Source organism: Mytilus californianus, unplaced genomic scaffold, assembly GCF_021869535.1.
Source record: "Mytilus californianus isolate M0D057914Y unplaced genomic scaffold, xbMytCali1.0.p SCAF_7, whole genome shotgun sequence".
In the NCBI taxonomy this organism is placed as follows: Eukaryota; Metazoa; Mollusca; class Bivalvia; order Mytilida; family Mytilidae; genus Mytilus; species Mytilus californianus.
Genome location: NW_026262723.1, coordinates 67,935,525 through 67,956,734, shown reverse-complemented (window position 1 = coordinate 67,956,734; position 21,210 = coordinate 67,935,525). Strand labels below are relative to the sequence as shown.

The 21,210-nt window shown below is 33.5% G+C and overlaps 1 long non-coding RNA gene across 1 annotated transcript; it reads left to right on the top strand.

The window, feature by feature from the left end:
- The first annotated feature begins 17,365 nt into the window (after positions 1–17,365).
- LOC127707842 (uncharacterized) lies at positions 17,366–20,660 on the top strand. The gene is made up of 2 exons (XR_007985041.1): positions 17,366–17,617; positions 20,420–20,660. It is a non-coding gene; the product is annotated as an uncharacterized LOC127707842 (long non-coding RNA).
- Positions 20,661–21,210: the final 550 nt, after the last annotated feature.

Here is a 21,210-nt window from a genome sequence, read left to right as displayed (position 1 = left end):
AGTTTTTATACACATGTACTGTAAACCCTGCGTTTATGCTCATTGCTGAGTCGTTATTTATGAAATATTTGTAAACTGAAAGTCTGCATATTTATGTTGCTTTCATTTAAATCTCCCAAGATAAACCATATTTTGGTAAATTCTACTTGTTAACTTTTTCATTTAATATAGGTTGTCCTTCCAATAACGTCTTCTCCTTTTAAGGCTATCTATGAAGATTCATAAAAAAAATCGTATCCTGGAATAGAAAGTTAACATGCACTACTACTTTTTTTTAAAGGTTGTTTGGCATTTTTTAGCATTTATTTAGTACCAAGAACTTCTTTAAAAGAGTTTAAGCTTATATCAAAATTCTGCACTACCCTTCCCTTTACTTTGGGTCCTCTTTAGAATTTAATTGGACCTCCATTAAACTGTATTTATACTGGTAAGATTCCCAAGTTTTTTCTTTTTTTTTCTCTCTATGAGATCAAACATGGAGATCATATCTTGGAACCAGTATTTGTCATGTATGCTAAATCTGAATCCTATTTACACGTGGTTACAGCCTCAGTTTCATATATGTATACGTCATATTTAAAAATTTAAGTATTTAAGCCAAATTCTGTAGAAAGGAATAAGAAAGGAGATCACTTCAGGTTTAACGCCAATGATGGAATGTGGAAATTTGCCCACGGCTTGAAATCGTTCAAACAGCACACGTGCAGTCAAGCTATGTGTGAAGGGCCGGAAAAAATTAGAAAACGAAGAGTCAAAATTGAAAAAAACATGATGATATATATTCAACATGGAAATTAGAAGCTGCAGTCGCTAAGGTGATAAAAACTCACTGCGACATGTTTAAGAAGGACTACTCCCTCCCTTAAACATTGTGAAACAAAATACTTGTATCTACGTTGGTCATTTTTTGTATGGACCAAGACCGGACTTATTCTTTTAATTTTTGCTCGGAATAATGAATATTTGTATAAAGAGTAAAAAAATCAAAGACATCTGTAACAGTTGTATCCTTTATTTAAAGTTCGATGGGATATATATGTTCAATATATAGTCACTCCTGTATGCAGTCTGCCTCATGTGAAAAATGGAACAAGTCAGCAAGATGAGGAGTGCAGTTGGTTCCTTTGGGAATATTGATTACTTGTTTTTAACAATGACGACCTACAGACGTAACAAGTATGTTGTCGATCAAGAAATTAAACAGCTTGATAATGTCAGTTTTAGAGTTTGTTTTTTTTTAATCAGAGAAGTTTTGTTACAAAGTATGATTTGTCCATCGTTTAACAAGATATTTGTATTTACGTCGGACATTCTTTGTTTATGCAACAAGGTAATTAAAGACCAATTCTTCACCTTTTTCTTTAAATTTGGAATAGGGAATACTTGTGTGAAGGATAGGAGTGAAATGCGTTTTTACTATTGTAAGAGGTGAGAGACATAGAGTGTATGTACTCTAACCTAACAGACTAACACATCTAATTCACACCGCCCCTAGAGTAGGTAGTTTCTCAATAAGTTTGAAGATCGGCTTTGATTACCTATAAAATTTATGATAATAGTTTAGACATATGTTTCGTGGAGCGTTTGGAAGACACAGCATTATGACATTCGATTATTGTAAGGACACCAATATAATTAAGATATCAAAAAAAAATAAGAAAAAAAAAGATCCAGTTCTTCGTCATTGTTTGAAATTCTGCAGACAAAGAAGAGACCTGTAATTATTCAGGATTTTCACTTTGATAAATGTCTCAGCGGTATATGTTCGCCATGGAGGAAGAGCGGGTGCTTAGACCCATTCAGTTTTTTTTTTTCTTGCCTAGATGGAGTCAAAAAGCGAGACTTATGTATGCTGTTTCCGACGGTGTTGGCGGCGGCGGCGGCGTCAACAATGTTTTGGGTTTTGGTTTGTGATTATGTCAGTTTATGGGGAATCGATAGTGGTGGGTCAATGATATTTGGTATGCAGTTGTATTATTATTGGAACATCTCATTTCAATGGAGATTATTTGGCCCCGCCCCTTCAGTCATGGATTTTTTACTTTGAAATTTTTGTTTAGTTTTCATGTTTTAATTTGTGATTATGTCAGTTTAAGGGGCACCACTAGTGGTAGGTCAATGGTATTTAGTATGTAGATGCATTCAGATTGGCACATCTCATTTCCATTGAGATTATTTGGCTTCGCCCCCTCAGACATGGTCTTTTGACTTTGAATGTTTTGCATTTTTTACATGTTAAAGTTAGTGCTTTGATCAGTTTAAGAGGAACATGCCACTAATATTAAGTCAATGATATTTAGTATGCAGTTGTATTAGAGATTTCCAATAAAATGACTTTACTCGACATAACCGACCTAACTCAACGTATTTCGTCCTATTGCATTGAAGCATGACGGAGGGGAGCATACACTCCATGCACTTTTTGCTTTTTGAACACGCATTTTTTGTAGATATAGACTTAATGTAAAAATCAATCCCAACTACTTTTTTTAATCTTTAAATATTTTGTTATTAAATTTTGAAAGATTTTATTGACAAAAATATTTTAATGGAATACTTAAGCTATCAACTTGTAATCAAATACACCCATCATTTCTTGTCATTTCACTTGACCCATATTTCAGTTCTTCTCAAAATGTGAATTTTAAAAACTACCAAATAAAAATTTAGTATGAAAATATTAAAATAATGAAATCCGAAGCGAGAAGTTTATCTCTTTTTTTTGTTTTTATAAGTTTTAACGTTTAAAAAGTAGATTCCAACACACCCGAATGTAAAAGGTGTACGCGACTAACTTTTAAAAAAAAAATTCTATAATTTAATTCAAGATAATTTGACAGAAATTTATATCATTGATACATTTATCAAATAGTATTTTTTAGTCTTCAACTATAATAATGCATTGGACGAGGTGTCCATGTATACCTAAACGTGCATTCGCAGATACATGGGTAGAGGGCGTACTCCCCCCTTTCGATCGCAAAATAATTTTGAAAATCTCACGTTTTTTACGTTATCTATACAAATGTTGAGTATAAAATCGTCTAATTTTTTTTCGCGTTGCTCCGCTCGGCAGTATAAATTCAGTTATCGGAAACTATGCCCTCTTTCAAATATCTTGGATCCGGCCATAATCACAAATTGTATGGCACCAAAAAAAATTTCCTTAATTTGTGATATGTACAAAAAAAGAAGATGTAGTATGATTGCCAATTCGACAGCTCTTCACAAGAGACCAAATGACAGAGAAATTAACAACTATAGGCCACCGTACGACCTTCAACAATGAGCAAAGCCCATACCGAATAGTCAGCTATAAGAGGCCACAACATGACAAATGTAAAACAACCACAACTATAAAACTAACGGACAAATTAATGTACAAAAAAATGAACGAAAGCACAGCAACAAACGATAACCACTGAATTACTGGCTCCTTACTTGGGACAGTCACATCCATACATAATGTGGCGGAGTTAAACATGTTAACGGGCCCACTTACCTAATACAGTGGTGTAACAGTACGAAATAATTGATTAATATTCTAGACTGGATAATTATTCTGTATTTATTAGTTGTAGTTGTTTTTAAAATAGTGTTCAGTAGCTGTGAATACTCTAAGATCGGTACATGGAGTTTATTTGGAAATACTAGTAATTGCTGTTTTTGTGCTTCGTTTTAGTCGGACGAGTCAATCCCTTTCTAAATGTTTTAATTGTGAGTAGACATGATCATTTGATAAACATACTTCTATGATCTCTATTAGCTTTAACTTGGACATTTATAGAAACTATGTAGAAAAGAAATGCATGCGTAAAATAAGTTCTCATCATGATGATGATGATACTGATGTTTGTCTTATATCAAGCGACAAATATTACATATATATATTAAGGATGATGAAATGATAATGATAAATGATTATACCTTTTTGTACATGACCAACACTAACAGTCGCATTTTTATATGCTAGGTAAATTAGCGTACCCGATACAAAGACACACTTGTCTTTCTTCGATTAAACCAATACCTGATCTTACTCGTGAATGCATCATCATGCTTGGTGATGAAGCCGAAAAATCCAGTCTTAAAATCATTCGATCAGGGGGGTCCAACAAAATAATTGAACCCGTAATCGAGGCTAACCTGCTACCAGTCAATCCCATATTTAATAAAAACCTGTTTATATATTTTATGTTTTATGTGCATATATTACTATTCTAGCAACACTTGTTTTGTTGCATAATTTGTTTGGTTTCTCCATGTTTCTTTGTATCAAAAAGCTTAGTTTTTATTGTAAAATGGTGTTTCACAGCTTCCATTATCCTTGTGACTTTCTATTGTATTAATATCCAGTAGGCATGCAATTATTATTCTAAATAGTATAAAATATTTTTTAACAAGTAAAGATTAACCCGTTTTGATCCAGACTTCCTTACCACTAGCATCTAAGATACATACACTGATAAAATATTGTACCGGCACTCATATTGCAATCACTCTGTCTGTCCGTCCGCCAGTCTGTCCCGGTTCAACAAATATTTTCTCTTCAAAAGCATCAGTATGCTTAGCATGCATTCTTTTTTTCGATTTATTCCTTACACTCCGACATGTATATACCTGGATCCGTTTGGAGCGTCCAACTATCAAACAGAGTCCAAATGACGTGAATTACGACTACAGTGGCTCGTGCTGTCGTCAACAATAAGCAAATACTCATACCGTATTATCAGATACTATAGTACATGTATATATATAAGGCATTGACTTTGAAAAATGTAAACAGTTCAAACGAAAATAAAAACATTTTTACAAGAGTAAAATTAACCCAAAAATGACAGAAAGTAACCAACGACATCCACTGAATTGAAAGCTCCTGACTTGGGAAAGCCAATATAGAATTTGGCCTGATTAAACGCGTTTACCAGCGCTCAACACTCTGGTGTAACAGCACACAATATCAGAAGAAAAACACCTGTAAAATTCAGTTGGAAACAGCTCAACTAATCAATATTGAATTAAGCCCAATATAATTACATTTTTATAATGAAAGACAAAGAGTACCGATCTTAAAGTACCCACAGGTACCGAAAGCTAATTCTTACATGTTAAATTACCTGAGAATATTAAACGTATTTAGTTAAAAAAAAATAATAAGGAGATATGGTATGATTGCCAATAAGAAATGAAGTGGATGTAAGCAATGATAGGCAACCGTACGGCCTTCATCAATGAGAAAAATCCATACCGTATAGTCGACTATAGAAGGAACCACCTTGAAAAATATGAAACAATTCAATTGAGAAAACTACCGGCCTGATTTAAAACAAAACAATTTACGGAAAACAAATATAATAGATATGAACCAACGTCAACAAGTGAACCACAGGCTCCTGACATGGGACAGACACATAAGGAATGATTGTTTAACCCCTCCCCCTAATCCTGAGACAGTGGTGCAACAGCATAAGAACAACCTGGAAAAACCTTCCTTCAGAATATTGAGTTTTTGGTTCTCAACGCTCTTCAATTTTATACTTGTTTGGCTTTCTAACTGTTTTGATCTGAGCGTCACTGATGAGTCTTATGTAGACGAAACGCGCGTCTGGCGTATCAAATTATAAGCCTGGTACCTTTGATAACTATATACATATTTAAAGTAATTATTAATATAAAATGTGTTTTCAGCCGTGTATCACCTTCATTGGTGATCCTATGCAAGGATATGTCATAGAGTTTAACTTTTATATATAAATATATACCTCTAAGGCGAGACAAAAATTGAAACTAAAATTTTTTGCTTAACTCAATCAATGTGTGATAGTTTTAGAATCCACTTCTTGTTGGATTAGTAAGAGTTGTCTTAATCCAAAAAACAACTATGACAATATCAAGCCTTACTAATTAAAAGAACATTTTAAAAAGAAAATTACTGTAAAGACTGAAGTGGCATTATAGTTGTCTTAAAAATTAACAAGTATATAAATTGGCATTCCCGTCCACTTTTAATCAGAGATACTTCGGGACAGGACATTTTTTAGCCAATTACTATGTACTATAAATTGATAGTTTACTATCCACAACGGTCAATGTAGATTAGTCATCAATTGCTAATCAAGTACACCTTCCAAATTACAATCTATATAACGAATTGGTGTACACATTTATTTACATTTCTCATTATTAATTACAAAATTCTTTTTTTTAATGTTGACTTTCATTTGAAAGAGAAGTGTATGTCAACTATTAAAATTCAAAGAAGTACAAGACCTGTATTAATATTTTTTTAAAGATACACATCCCTTTGTCGAACGTTTTCCCTGGGAAAAAATCGGAGATTGTAAAAAAACAAGATTAACTGCAGAAGAAAAGAACGTTTGAAATTATGCTTAATAAAGTATGATGCAATCCCAGATATCAACTTTAACAGAGACAAATTCTGACTAATACTTTGAAACCGATATTTCTGAAATTGCTAGAAAAATCTCTGTCTAATAATAAATACCCACGGAAATTAAATATTATAAAACATTAAGAGACGAAAGGAAAAAAGGACACCAATCTGATAACGAAAAATAAAAGCATGTCAAATATTAAATAATAAAAGGTTCATTTGCAAAGTATATCGAAAAACAAAGTCATGGTCAAAACCATGATAGACGACTCAAATCAATTGTATGATAGGTAAAGATACGTGTATATACATACGTCACTGTGTATCATCGCCACCGGAAATTGGGTACTAACGAAGCGGAGAGAAATGGAAAAAAAAGTAAACAAGGTAAGAATTCATTCAATTTAAAGCATTTCTACTGATTTGACGAGGGTACCGCTTAAGAAATGATTTTCTGATATATAATTCTTTAAATTATTAGTCCGATAAGTACAAAATTAAGACAAGATTTTGTGTTATACTCAAGAACTTGCCACTTAGTACCTGAAAATTTCGAGGTCGATCGTCCTCTGTCGCCCCATTGGCAAGATATTCAACTGTTTTTCATTATTTTTCCAGACACTTTTTTAGATTATTATAGTGTGGCATCATATTTACTGAAATTTGTTGTCAAATGAACGTTTTTAAAGAATACATTTCAGCAATCGGCTGTACTTTAAGTTTTTTATTTTGTCTATTGTTTGAGATTGTGTATTGACCTCTAGAATTGTTTTACATGTAAATTAATAATAATCCTGGTGGCATTTATTTAAATGAAGGATGAACTTCTTACACCAGAATATTAATAGGTCTTATTGTTATTTTCTGAGGTTTGGCCTTTTAATTTTAAGCTGTAACATGCCAATAGACCATGACAACCATGACTAAGGTGGTTGACCAACTAATCCCCATTGATGAGATGTTGTTATTCTGATACATGTACAACACACCAAATATTATTGACTTACCAGTACTGGTTCCCCACAAACTGAACTAATCAGATTTAGCATATAACAGAGCTCCACATAAAAATTCACAAATTGGGGTTTTTACCCATTATTTTTAATGTAATGAGTGAATAATTTTTTTTCAATTGCATTATTAACTCCAATTCACCATTCAAGCAAATATCAAATTGGGTTTTTCACCACCAAACTCTTTAATGTATTGGGTTTTTCATCATCAATATATTGAATTTAGGCATGTTATAATGAAGTTATGTCAAACCAAGATTTCAATCCATGATTCAAATATGTTTCTTTCTATACATGTATATGTGATGGCTGTTTTATTTGGTTTATACATTGATGAGCAATTGTTCTTTTGATTTGAGTCTCAAATGAAAGGTAATAACTTGGGGAAGGCCACACTGAAATGAATTTTTGGGAGTTAGGCCCATTCGGAAATTGTTGGGGTTCAAAGTTGCTGCTAAGGAAAAAAATATGTATACACCCTACATTCTTTCGGTAAGCCTCGCCAGCGCTGTACGCTAAAGTTCGCCACCGGACATGGCTCAAATGAAAGGTAATAACTTGGGGAAGGCCACACTGAAATGAATTTTTGGGAGTTAGGCCCATTCGGAAATTGTTGGGGTTCAAAGTTGCTGTTAAGGAAAAAAATATGTATACACCCTATATTCTTTCGGTAAGCCTCGACAGCGCTGTACGGTAAAGTTCGCCACTGGACATGGCTCAAATGATAGGTAATAACTTGGGGAAGGCCACACTGAAATGAAATTTTGGGAGTTAGGCCCATTCGGAAATTGTTGGGGTTCAAAGTTGCTGCTAAGGAAAAAAATATGTATACACCCTACATTCTTTCGGTAAGCCTCGCCAGCGCTGTACGGTAAAGTTCGCCACCGGACATGGCTCAAATAAAATTTAATGACTTGGGGAAGGCCACACTGAAATGAATTTTTGGGAGTTAGGCCCATTCGGAAATTGTTGGGGTTCAAAGTTGCTGCTAAGGAAAAAAATATGTATACACCCTACATTCTTCGGTAAGCCTTGCCAGCGCTGTACGCTAAAGTTCGCCACCGGACATGGCTCAAATGAAAGGTAATAACTTAGGGAAGGCCACACTGAAATGAATTTTTGGGAGTTAGGCCCATTCGGAAATTGTTGGGGTTCAAAGTTGCTGCTAAGGAAAAAAATATGTATACACCCTACATTCTTTCGGTAAGCCTCGCCAGCGCTGTACGGTAAAGTTCGCCACCGGACATGGCTCAAATGAAAGGTAATAACTTGGGGAAGGCCACACTGAAATGAATTTTTGGGAGTTAGGCCCATTCGGAAATTGTTGGGGTTCAAAGTTGCTGTTAAGGAAAAAAATATTTAAACACCCTATATTCTTTCGGTAAGCCTCGCCAGCGCTGTACGGTAAAGTTCGCCACCGGACATGGCTCAAATGAAAGGTAATAACTTGGGGAAGACCACACTGAAATGAATTTTTGGGAGTTAGGCCCATTCGGAAATTGTTGGGGTTCAAAGTTGCTGTTAAGGAAAAAAATATGTATACACCCTATATTCTTTCGGTAAGCCTCGCCAGCGCTGTACGGTAAAGTTCGCCACCGGACATAGCTCAAATGAAAGGTAATAACTTGGGGAAGGCCACACTGAAATGAATTTTTGGGAGTTAAGCCCATTCGGAAATTGTTGGGGTTCAATGTTGCTGTTAAGGAAAAAAATATGTATACACCCTATATTCTTTCGGTAAGCCTCGCCAGCGCTGTACGGTAAAGTTCGCCACCGGACAAGGCTCAAATGAAAGGTAATAACTTGGGAAAGGCCACACTGAAATGAATTTTTGGGAGTTAGGCCCATTCGGAAATTGTTGGGGTTCAAAGTTGGTAGGTTTTTACTATACAATTTTTGGGACAGGGGGGGGGGGGGGGGGGGGCTTTCCATAAATATTTCTATTGATATTTTTTAAATATTTCTAGCGTTAAGGTTATATTTCCCTAGTTTTAAGAAATATTGTATATAAAATACATCTTCAATGTTTTATTGATAAAAACTATATTTTACATAAAGACAGTTATGCAACTTACATAAGGGCTTATATTCGAGGACAACGAGAATTTACGACAGCTTGAAGGGGTCATAAAACGATTTCCTACGTATTTTTTCACTCCTCTTAACTCTCAATTTTTTATGATTTTCAAATAAGTTTGAATATTGAACCGACTGCTCACAGCTAGTTGGATATAGAATATCGAACCGGCGGCTAACTGCACATATATTAGTTATGTAGAAACTAGATATTTCTATACACATTGATACCAATATGCCGGATTTAGAAAGCAAGCTAGTGAGTGCTTTCAGTTACTGACGTCATTTGTGTTGGTTTGTTCAACGTTCACTTCTAAGGCTGAACATCTGTGGTCATTTAGACGTTAAAAAATAATACATATATCGTATTGGTAGCTAGAATTTCGAAAAAAAAGTGGCTGCTATCATTATTGGTATTTAAAACGAAAAAATCCTTTGAGAATCACTACAAGCCGTGAAATTGTCGAATTCCGCTCTTAAATTACATTTTACTTAGATTTTGAGATTTTTGGAACATTCGAGTCTGTTATAGTTTTTTGGTTTTTAGAGATAATTTTTTATCATCAAAATTGGCTGCTGGAAAAAAGTGGCTGCTATCTTGATTGGCTGCTAAAAGTGGCTGCCAGCTTGAGTCTAGTGTAAGGGGGCGTTAGTGCGTTAATGCACGCGAACATTTGTTTTAATTCCACAACATTCTTACAAAATGTATGTTTAAAACCTACAACCATACTTTTCTTTTTTCCTCTTATCAGGTTATTTTTTGCCGTTCACATTAGAACAAGACAAAATAATAAGACTCCTTCTCATGTTCATTGGTCCGAATTGTTGTCTGTATAAATGATTTCAACGAAAACAGATTTCAAATTTCAGTCTTATAGATCGCTTTATTGGCCACGGAAATAGATTAAAATAGGCAAGCATCATACAATTATATGATTATAATCATAATAATAGAGGTTAATATTCCAAATATCATTCTTTAAAGCTAGCTTCTAACTGGTTAAATACAGATAAGAAAACACTATATGAAACCATAGATATAATAGCCAATAGTCATCATCTTTACCACAACGTTTGGAGATCAGTTGGACTTCTTGAAGCTGCAGCCTTTCACGTCCGTGCTCTTGTGTGTGATGGAGCTACTCCGAACCGCAAATTTTTTCGAATTCATCAAACTTTTCAACCTCTTCAAGGCCAACGTCTGATAACTCTATCAATTTCAGAATATATTTTAAGGAGAAATTACTGTATTGTGTTCGACGTATATATTCATAGGAATGATTAATGTATTTTCTATTTAATTCTCATAAACATGCTTATTGCATGTAAAAAATCAATGCAGTACCCAATTAAAAATCTTGAGTTTTATGCTTTAAAAATGCCTGTATATTAAAATAAACAATTGATGTAAATAAATATCATTTAGTTTTACTGATTTTTTGTACTTAGTTATTGAGTCTTGTTCTGCATCGTAATAGATCATAGGGCACCACGTCATTGTTTAGCCTGCTTGACGGGTGCTTGTCACACACCAATTATAATTGATGGTTTGACACTTACTGTACGTATTAATTCAATATTTACCTTTTGATATCTTCTTTGGCTTTGATGAAGTATGTTTAATTTTTGACTTGCTCTCTTGGACCGGTTTCTGTACTGAACTTTCCTTCGATCTTTTAACCTTTTTACCTATTTAAAAAGAATGAAAGAATATTGATTTCCAAACGGTGGATTGACTCTTAACTAAGTAATGTAGCTGTGGTGTTAGATTAAAAGAAATTTGAGTGCATAGTACAGAATATGCGTAGTACAAACAAGACACAGGATTTAGCAAGGGTTCCGTAGAATCCAGTGTCTCGCCTTCTATTGCTGCTAATCGCAGGCTCAACAAAAATGGGGGAAAATTATTAAAAATATTCCTCTAAATGCTATCTTTTGATTGTAAGAAGCGTCTGTCCAAGTTTGGCAAAGATCAAGGATGGTTTATGAATCTAATAAAAGTTTTAAAAACTTTAAACTGCAGACTGTATGTAATATGTTAACTAGACGAAAAACTTAGTCCATTTATAAGTAATATACGGAAAAACGGGAAATGATTTTTACAAAAGTTCTTTCTAGATACTATACTAGCTTTTTTTTAATCACAAACAAACTTCTGTCCAAGTTACGTTCAAATCCAGGATATTTTAATAAAGTTATTAAAATTTTTATAACTTTAACCACAGAGTGAATGTCACGTTAACTTGGTGAAAAACTAAGTCAATTTATGAGTAAAATACGAACAAACAGGTTTTTTTTTACGAACTATTTACCTCTTGATACTATCTTATGATCATAAATAAGCTTCTGAACAGGTTTGTTAGAAATCGAGGATAGTTTAAGCAAGTTTTAAAACTTCCAATACCAAGTTACTTTAACCGAAGAGTCATTATTTGTGGATACTGTCGACGACATCGGAATGTAGGATTGCCATTTCTCGCTTTTGCGACAAAAGTCGCAGGCTTGATAAAATTGAAATGAGACATTCTTGAGAGACAATTTATAAAACGTTTTAAACTTAGCTCACAATGACTGTCCAGTTGTTCACAGAAAAAAAAATAGAGAAACAATAATTTCTTGTCAAACACATGCAGAATATTACAAAACTAAGATGAATAGTTGGTACCTCGCTTATTAAATTCTCATACAAAAGACACACCAGCACTATCTCTGAAGTAATAGACATTTAAATATGTCACATTCATAACTGACACGAACTTGTGTAATGGTGTAAAATGAAATTTACATGTCAAAAATTTATTTCTGTATGTTAAATCAATGTACATCACCTGTTAACGGGGATTCAGATATCTGTTTACGATTCCTAATAATTGTATTCATTAAATATAAATAACAAAGTCTAAAATGTTAAACTAAATTTGCTGTTTTTAAAATGTAGTCGGTTTTCCGAATTGCATAAATCTGTAAACTAGATCGTTTTTTGCCGGCGCCAACAAAAAAGCGAATGCTTATTATTTAACATTTAATTCTTGAAACAGTATGATTAAAAGTTTAAAAATATCCACCCACTCTTCACTAATATAGAAAATACTTGCATTTCACGAGTATTAAAGTGTTTACCTTTTATTTGCTTCTGCGGTTTACATTCATCCCAAATCCAGTTATTCGGAGGTTCATTGTCTACGGGAATCCCAACGCATTCCCTATGAAACCATTCCATTTCGCAGATTTTCGAACTGCATTGTATCATGTTGTCATCTGCAGGTGTACAGCAATAGCAAAATATTTCGGTAAAACTGTCATCTTTCATTATTTCATTAATTTCTTCTTCCGTAAAATCAGTCGCATCAGTGTCGGACATGGTTGCCAATGTAAATGATGTACCGGAAGATAACGATAACTACCGAAGAATGACATCTTCCTCTTCCGATTCACAATTTATTAGATATCGATCGACGGCAATTGCCAATAAAGTCTAATTAACACCAAGCGTGACATGTATATAATAAGAGGGTGACACAATTTCGGCATTTATCATCTGCGTTTGATGTGGGTCGAGTACTTTATCTATGGCTATTATATCTATGATGAAATAAACCTAATAAACAATGGTAAATTACGAGATCTATGACATTTCAGCCAACCATTACGCTGTAGACCTCTTGAAACTTTTGTCCAAAAATCAAATGAAAGGATTTCAAATGTGAACATCTTGTCCTAGTTTTTAATTGTCGAAACCTTTCAAAAGAAACACTGAGTTAATAATATTGCCATAAAAAGGATTAAATATTGTACTTATTTTTCGATGTCAAATAAAGTGTTATTTACAACTGGTTAACCCATTGACAATTTATCTCTCTTTAATCATGAAACACTGAAGAATAACGTAAAGTATAATGAACAAAACAAAACGAATTCGTTTCAGACTCAAAGAGATCGGGTTAAATACATATGGTTTAAAAGTGAAAGCATTTCTTAGATTATTCAAAACTTTTCTTCCTTAATGAAAATACATTTACTGGGGTAAATTTTTTTATATTAATAAAAAATGATACATTTAAATGGCAATTTTGAACCTCTAGAAAAGACATCTAGGATTTTTGAACTATATAATAAACCAACAGAGGACCACATGTGGTTTATTTTGCATATAAAAATTTCTACGAAATTTATGAAATTTTTGTCAATCAGTACGGTGTAGACCTCATGAAATTTTTATCCACAAATCAAGTGATAGGATTTCAAATGTGAACATCTTCTCCTAGTTTTTAATTGTCGAAACAATTTCAAAAGAAACACTGAGTAGCAAACGATACAGAGGAAGGTTGACACAACGTGATGAAAAAACTCACGCAGTACTTTGAACGAAATAATTTAACCAGGAGAATTACTAAACAAGCGATAATCCAACAATTTAATGAGATAGTCAATTAGAAGGCGAGACAAGTGTGTTGTTGGCTGGGAAGGGGAGGGGTGCCACAGCAGAGGGCTTGAGATTAAAACAAGTTGCTTTTAAAAAAAAAAAGACAATACGTGAACCTTAGAACTTTTTTATGCTATTTATTAATTCAACTAAATTAAAAATTATATCTCAGTGCTTTCATGGCCATGTGTGTGGAGGATGATATTTTCTTTTTAAATTATTTTAAATCATGACAATATGAGAGTGGTGTTAATTATAAAGTGAGATGAAAATAAAAAGGGAATGTGTCCATGGGACATACATGATGCCCCTGCTTGCATATCATATAAAGTTTTAAAGGGACATAACTGAAGAACGGTAAAAGTGACACTACCCAAATTTGTAGTTGATCTGACTTTTGTGGTAATAGGTATTATGTATATAAGTTTCATAATATATGGTTGAGGCAAACTTAAGTAAGAGAACGGAAACTTTTATGTTTGTAAAAGGGCATAACTCTAGAACAGTAAACGTTACACAACCAAAATTCTAACTTGATCTGTGTTTTGTGGTAATAAGCATTGTGTATAAGTCTCATACCATTTGGTTGAGGAAAACTAAAGTTAGAGAACGGAAATGAAAAATTCAGCAATTTTCATTTGAAAAGGGGCATAACTCTAGAACGGTTAAAGTGACGCCACCAATTTCAAACTTGATCTGTATTTTGTGGTAATAAGCATTGTGTATAAGTTTCATAACATTTGTTTGAGGCAAACTTAAGTTAGAGAACGGAAACCAACTCAGTTAAGGGTAAAACGTAATGCCCCACCGCTACGTAGGGGGCATAAAAAGAAATGGATTCCCAGACGTATACTTTCTTAAAGAATGATAATGATTCAAAACATGGACACATGAACCTTCTTTTAAAAATTCACAAAAAAAATCTAGACATCATTAATGATGCATTGCGAACTGTTATGATAGTAGGAGACATTAAATGTTCCTTACCGACCAATTATCAATAAGTGTAACTCTCCCACGAGACGCATTGAGAGATTTCTTGATCTAATTATAAAACCATTATTGAAGAGGCTTAATTAACTTTTACATTCGAGATACAAAAGATTTCAAAAAAATCCCGAAATAAAATTGAGTCACACGAGGTCAAAAAAGCATATAAACGCATGCCAACAAGAATACCTTGCGAGGTAGTAGTTGGGAGACTTTTGAAAAGGGACCCATGCTTTAACAATTTTAAGCAAAAAATCCCGAAATCTGATAAAATTCTGAATTATAGGCAACAAACATTTATTTAGGTAGCAAAAAAGGTTTAAAGTCTTGAGATTTATTACGTATGTTGGTTGAAGGAACCACATTTCATAATAATTTTTAATTTTAAAACACAATTTCATAAATTCAGATATATTTATTAAAAGAATGTTGGTCTCATTATATTATGTATTTTCAATCTTAATTTTTATATTGATATATAATTGCTTAAGCAAATACCCGAACGTAAGATCAAATACACTCTTTTTCTAACTTTCCAATGTTTACAGAATCCATTGTATGCTTATTCAGTGTAAACATCTAGAGTTAATTGTTTTGTATATTTTTCTTCTTTTTTTCTTTTTCATAACATATTTTTAAAGACTTCATGAAAGATTAACATGCATTTGTTAAATCTATTTCCTTATTTAAAAAAGTATATAATATATTTTTTATTATTAAGAATATGATTATTTATTGGGAATATTAACACACAGTCTTTTATTTTCAGTTTTTGAAACGGACATTTTTGTTTATCTGATTTGTCAAAATGACATGTGCATAAAATTTATTGTTACAAATCAACAAATCCCAAAGCCTACTAGAACTCATTATGTAGAAACCACAACACCATTAATATCTGGCACTGATGTTCGATACCATAGGCCGTTAAATATTGACCATTTAACTTTCACTTGTTTATCAAACGTTGCAACTGTCAACTTTGCTCAAGTAAACACTAACGATGCATAAATATAGCTTTAACATACATGTTTGAAAGTGATCTATAGATACATTTAGTTTATTATCATATATCAGATAAGAGAATACGCGATTTGTGACAATTTCTTTATTGCGACGTTTTAAATATCTCAGATACCCCCGTATGGAGATGCTCTTAATTGCAGGAGGCTAATACAGATAAGAGGAATAAGTGTTCCGAATGAAGAATAATTTAGCTTCCGAATATTCCTCCATAGACTATATTTCTAACTAATTAATATGCGTGAACCCTCGGGGGTTCAGGGGTTCAGGGGTTCACGCAAAAAAATACTTCAGTTAATAATATTGCCTTAAAAAGGTTGAAATATTGCACTTATTTTTAAGTTTAGTAATTATAGCGATGAGCTATATGCGCCATGAAGTTAGCCCTGTAATTGCAAAAAAAGTTTAAAGATCTCCAATCCTTTCACCAATTATATTAATTTTAAGTGCATTAAAGTCATAGATGTTGTGTTATAGTGACGACATAAACATTTCATTAAAATGACTTGTTTGACGAAAGAGAGCACAATATTAAGATAATAGCTTTTGGTTTTAAATATGCGCCTTACATTAAAAGAACAAAATATTTTTTCCCGATTTCTCTTCGGTAAGGCTGTTCTTTAAGTTAACAAAAAATATATAGGACGAAATTCAAATATATTAAATGTGAAACTGAAAGATAATGTGATTGTAATTTGCGCATTGGGGAGAGCGAAAAGCAAAAAATGATAAAATGTAATCTTTCTAACGAACGGGGAAACATGTTCTTTGTACTTGATGTAAGATATATTATAAATATAAGTATCCGCTGGACCCGTCTTTCAAAATATGTGATGTTTTATTAGATTTACTTTTAAAATAAACATTTAATAAGATTAACTTTTAGAATATACATATGCGACCCTCGAAAACCGGTATTGTTACAATAAATACAGAATTATATGTGAAATACACCCAACATTGTGTTTTTTCAAAATCAAGGGCCCTAAAAATAAACTAATCATACCTTCTCAATTGAGTACTGAACTCACTGTAAGCTTACAATATATATATTGACTTCTCTTGAACTGAATTTTAATGTGCGTATTGTTATACGTTTACTTTTCTACATTGGCTAGAGGTATAGGGGGAGGGTTGAGATCTCATAAACATGTTTAACCCCGCCGCATTTTTGCGCCTGTCCCAAGTCAGGAGCCTCTAGCCTTTGTTAGTCTTGTATTATTTTTAATTTTAGTTTCTTGCGTACAATTTGGAGTTTAGTATGGCGTTCATTATCACTGAACTAGTATATATATTTGTTTAGGGGCCAGCTGAAGGACGCCTCCAGGTGCGGGAATTTCTCGCTACATTGAAGACCTGTTGGTGACCTTCTGCTGTTGTCTGTTCTATGGTCGGGTTGTTGTCTCTTTGACACATTCCCCATTTCCATTCTCAATTTTATTAACATTTCATTTTGTTATCAAGGATCGTGTGGTAAGAAGAATCTAGCATTAAATAAGAAATGTGGGCAAAGTTCATATAAGGATGGATATGCATGTGGTTTGGCTGTTGATGGGAATTTCAATACCGTTATACACACAACATATTTCTGGAAGAATAATGCTTGGCACGGCGAAAGTAACCCGTATTGGTGGGTTGATTTGGAAAGCAGTTGTGTGGTAAAACTAATCAAAATATACAACAGAAAAGATTGTTGTGGTAAGTTTTCTATAAAATGCAACTATTTGGGGCATTTGACCTTGTATGAGAAATCTCGATAAGAATGATTTTAAGTACTCTGTCTTGACTACTAGTATATGGCAAACACGATGATTTCAATTAATTTTCCTATTAATAACTTCATATATAATTCTTGAGTTGTAAACATACCACATGCCCCAGCTCATCGTGTTTCCCAAATGATACTAAATTTCATTCTTTATTGCAAGTTTACTACTAACTTTTACTGCTTCAGAAAGGTTAGAAGAACGACAAAAAATATCAGTGTTTTTTTTCTATTCTAAGGCCGCCATTATGGATAGGTTGTTTTTTACAGTGTGTCAATATCTCTACTTTATTTTGACATTTTACTTATTCCCAGGAATGTCAATATCAAATCATTAAAATTGAGAATCGAAACGAAGAATGTGTCAAAAAGACAACAGCCTAACCAAAGAACAGAAAACAGCCTAAAGCCACCAATGGGTCTTCAACGCAGCGAGAAATCAATGTGGAATAAACAAACACACAGCAATACGCAATATTGCCGACTTTTGTCACATAAAAAGATAACTGTATTGTATTTAAAGTTTGACCTGCGTAAAAGTGTCGCAAATTGAGTTTACCTACCTAGCGACGCCAGGTAAACGGATATTTTTTACAGTAAAACAATGTTTTAAGTATAAACCAAGCTTCAAATACAATACGGTTATGAATATTCTAATGCAAAATAAACAAATCTGTTCATTTTCGTCGTCATTATTTTGATGTAAAATTTTCATAAAACGAAAATTCCAAGAAAATTCATCTTATTGTCAACTTAACAAGATGACGTCATAGGTAGACTACGCTTCCGGTGTCAAACGAAAACACCAGTCGTGTACGCTTCAGTTACGCTTCAAACTGTTATAAAATTTGACAAAAAGATGACTTTTTAGGTGAAAAATGTGAGTTATTTGTTTCTTATTGAAGAAATCACATGTCATTACATTCCGGAATTCAAAATGTCGGTTTCCCTTAGTTACAGACAGGTAGATTCAGAATTGTACGCTAATCATCATCCAATCAGAACCATTGATACAAAACAAATTGCATTTTAATTCCGTATCTTTGACAATCTCTGGCACATAGTTCATATCCGTTATGTACGTGCTTCTTAATACTTCACTTAATACAAGTATTGAGTGAAGTGTTACGTAATATAGAACGGAACGGAAAGAGATCTCTGCGCCGGAGATTGTTTCTTTGGAACTTATTTGGTGTGACATAAGAATAGTGAGACGACTCAGTGGTGCATGATTAGCAGAAGATGTTTACAACTAGTCAAACCTGACAAATATTTGAATATCGGTATACTAGCTTCATATCTAAATTGTACAAACATGATCATGATATTCAATAAGACTTAGACTTTGGGAAATTAGGTTTCAAGCATTTTTTGAAAACAACAAACAACTATACTTTATTACCGTGGCCATAACGATATTAAAAAAAAAAGAGAGGGACGAAAGATACCAGAGGGACAGTCAAACTCATAGATCGAAAACAAACTGACAACGTCATGGCCAAAAATAAAAAGACAAACAGACAAATAATAGTACAGATGACACAACATAGAAAACTAAAGACTAAGCAACACGAACCCCACCAAAAACTGGGGGTGATCTCAGGTGCTCCGGAAGGGTAAGCAGATCCTGCTCCACATGTGGCACCCGTCGTGTTGCTTATGTTATTACAAATCCGGTAAATAGTCTAATTCGGTAAGTCACATTCGTGAAAAGGGAAGGGTATTGTAGTTACGACATAAGGAACATATCCGATATCATCTGTGAAACGGTTATTCCATAACGGTCAACCAACTCGTGATGGCGTCCGTAAAATTTACGAAGGGATGACTTCAACTTCACCATTTGAAACTCTTGGTTTAATAGCTTCCTTGTGAGCAGCAATCCTCTATCAAGGAAATCATGATAGGAAACACAAGCCCGGGAATATCGTATCAATTGGGAGATATATACTCCGTATGCAGGCGCTGCTGGAATGTTGCTACATAGAAATGGAAAGTTCACAATTGGGAAGCCGAAATCATCTCTTTTGTCGTAAAGTTTTGTTTTCAACCGACCCTCATTGTCAATTTCTAGATGTAAGTCAAGATATGAGGCAGACTTAACTGTATCTGTAGTATCCTTTATCTCTAGTTCGATGGGATAGATTCGTTCAACATAGTCACCAAATTTTGTATTATTTAGTGAGAGAACATCATCTATATAGCGGAACGTAGAGTTAAAGGATATTGCTAACTTCTTATCTCTCTTCCTAAAAAGCTCCTGTATGAAGTCAGCCTCATAATAATAAAGAAACAAGTCGGCAAGAAGAGGGGCACAATTGGTTCCCATTGGAATTCCGACAGTCTGTTGAAAAACACGTCCTCCAAACGTAACAAATATGTTGTCAATCAAGAAATCAAGCATCTTGATAATGTCAGTTTCAGAGAATTTTTTGTTTGAATCAGAGTGATTCTTTACAAAGTAGGATTTATCCCTCCCCAAGACAAGATACTTGTATCTACGTTCGCCATTCTTTTTAATGAAACAAAGTAATACCAACTCTTTCAATTTGTCTTTTAGTTTGGTATGGGGAATACTTGTGTAAAGTGTAGAAAAGTCAAATGTTTTAATACTATTAAACATACACGTATAGAGGAAGTACAATTACCTCAAGAAAAAACATGAAACCGTTGCCATTTTGAATCCTACTTATTTATTTTAATGAATGATTTGTGTGGTCTATATATTTTTGTAGGTAAAAGATTCCGCAATGTAGAAGTTACCATTGGATATTCATTAGCTTATATGAAGTTTTGTGGGTATTATAAAGGAACAGCTACAAAAGGAGAAATAATATATATGTCCTGCAGAGAACCGATGGTAGCACGTTACGTAAAGGTGATGATGAAGGACCAGAATACAGAAGAAACAATACTAAATTTTGCGGAAGTTCAAGTGTTCTCTTAGAAAATAAAAAAGTATCTGAGATATCTAAATGGAGTTTGGTTCTTTGTGTATTTTGTTTCATTGACAATAACCCCACACCTCTTATATTCATGACTTCCTTTTTGTGATTTCCTGAAAAAATTTCGGGCTCATAAAAAACTCATCTTACTAGGCTTAAAACTTTGAAAGGCAGACGTGCGTTTCATCTGCAAAAGATTCATCAGTGACGTTTGAATTTAAAAAAGTTAAAAAGGCTAAATAAAGTATGAAGTTGAAGAGCATAAAGCAAATGCTTTGTTCTTTTGTCTTTCCTTTCGTCTTCGTGTCCAATACAAATTATTTCCAGATGATAACTTAAGAACCCCTGGCTTGGTTGGAATGCTACTTACACAGATAGAAGATATATAGAAGGGGACAAGTCGTCTGTTTGTTTGAGATTAATAGATCAAAAGTCACTGTTACTTAAAATAAAAAAAATATATAAAATATGGTTTCCGGATGGTATCTTGAGTTTCCCTTGCTTGATTGGATTGAAAAATATTCAGATGAAAGATATATGGAAAGAAATAACCTCATCTTATCAGATACCAGGCTTAAATT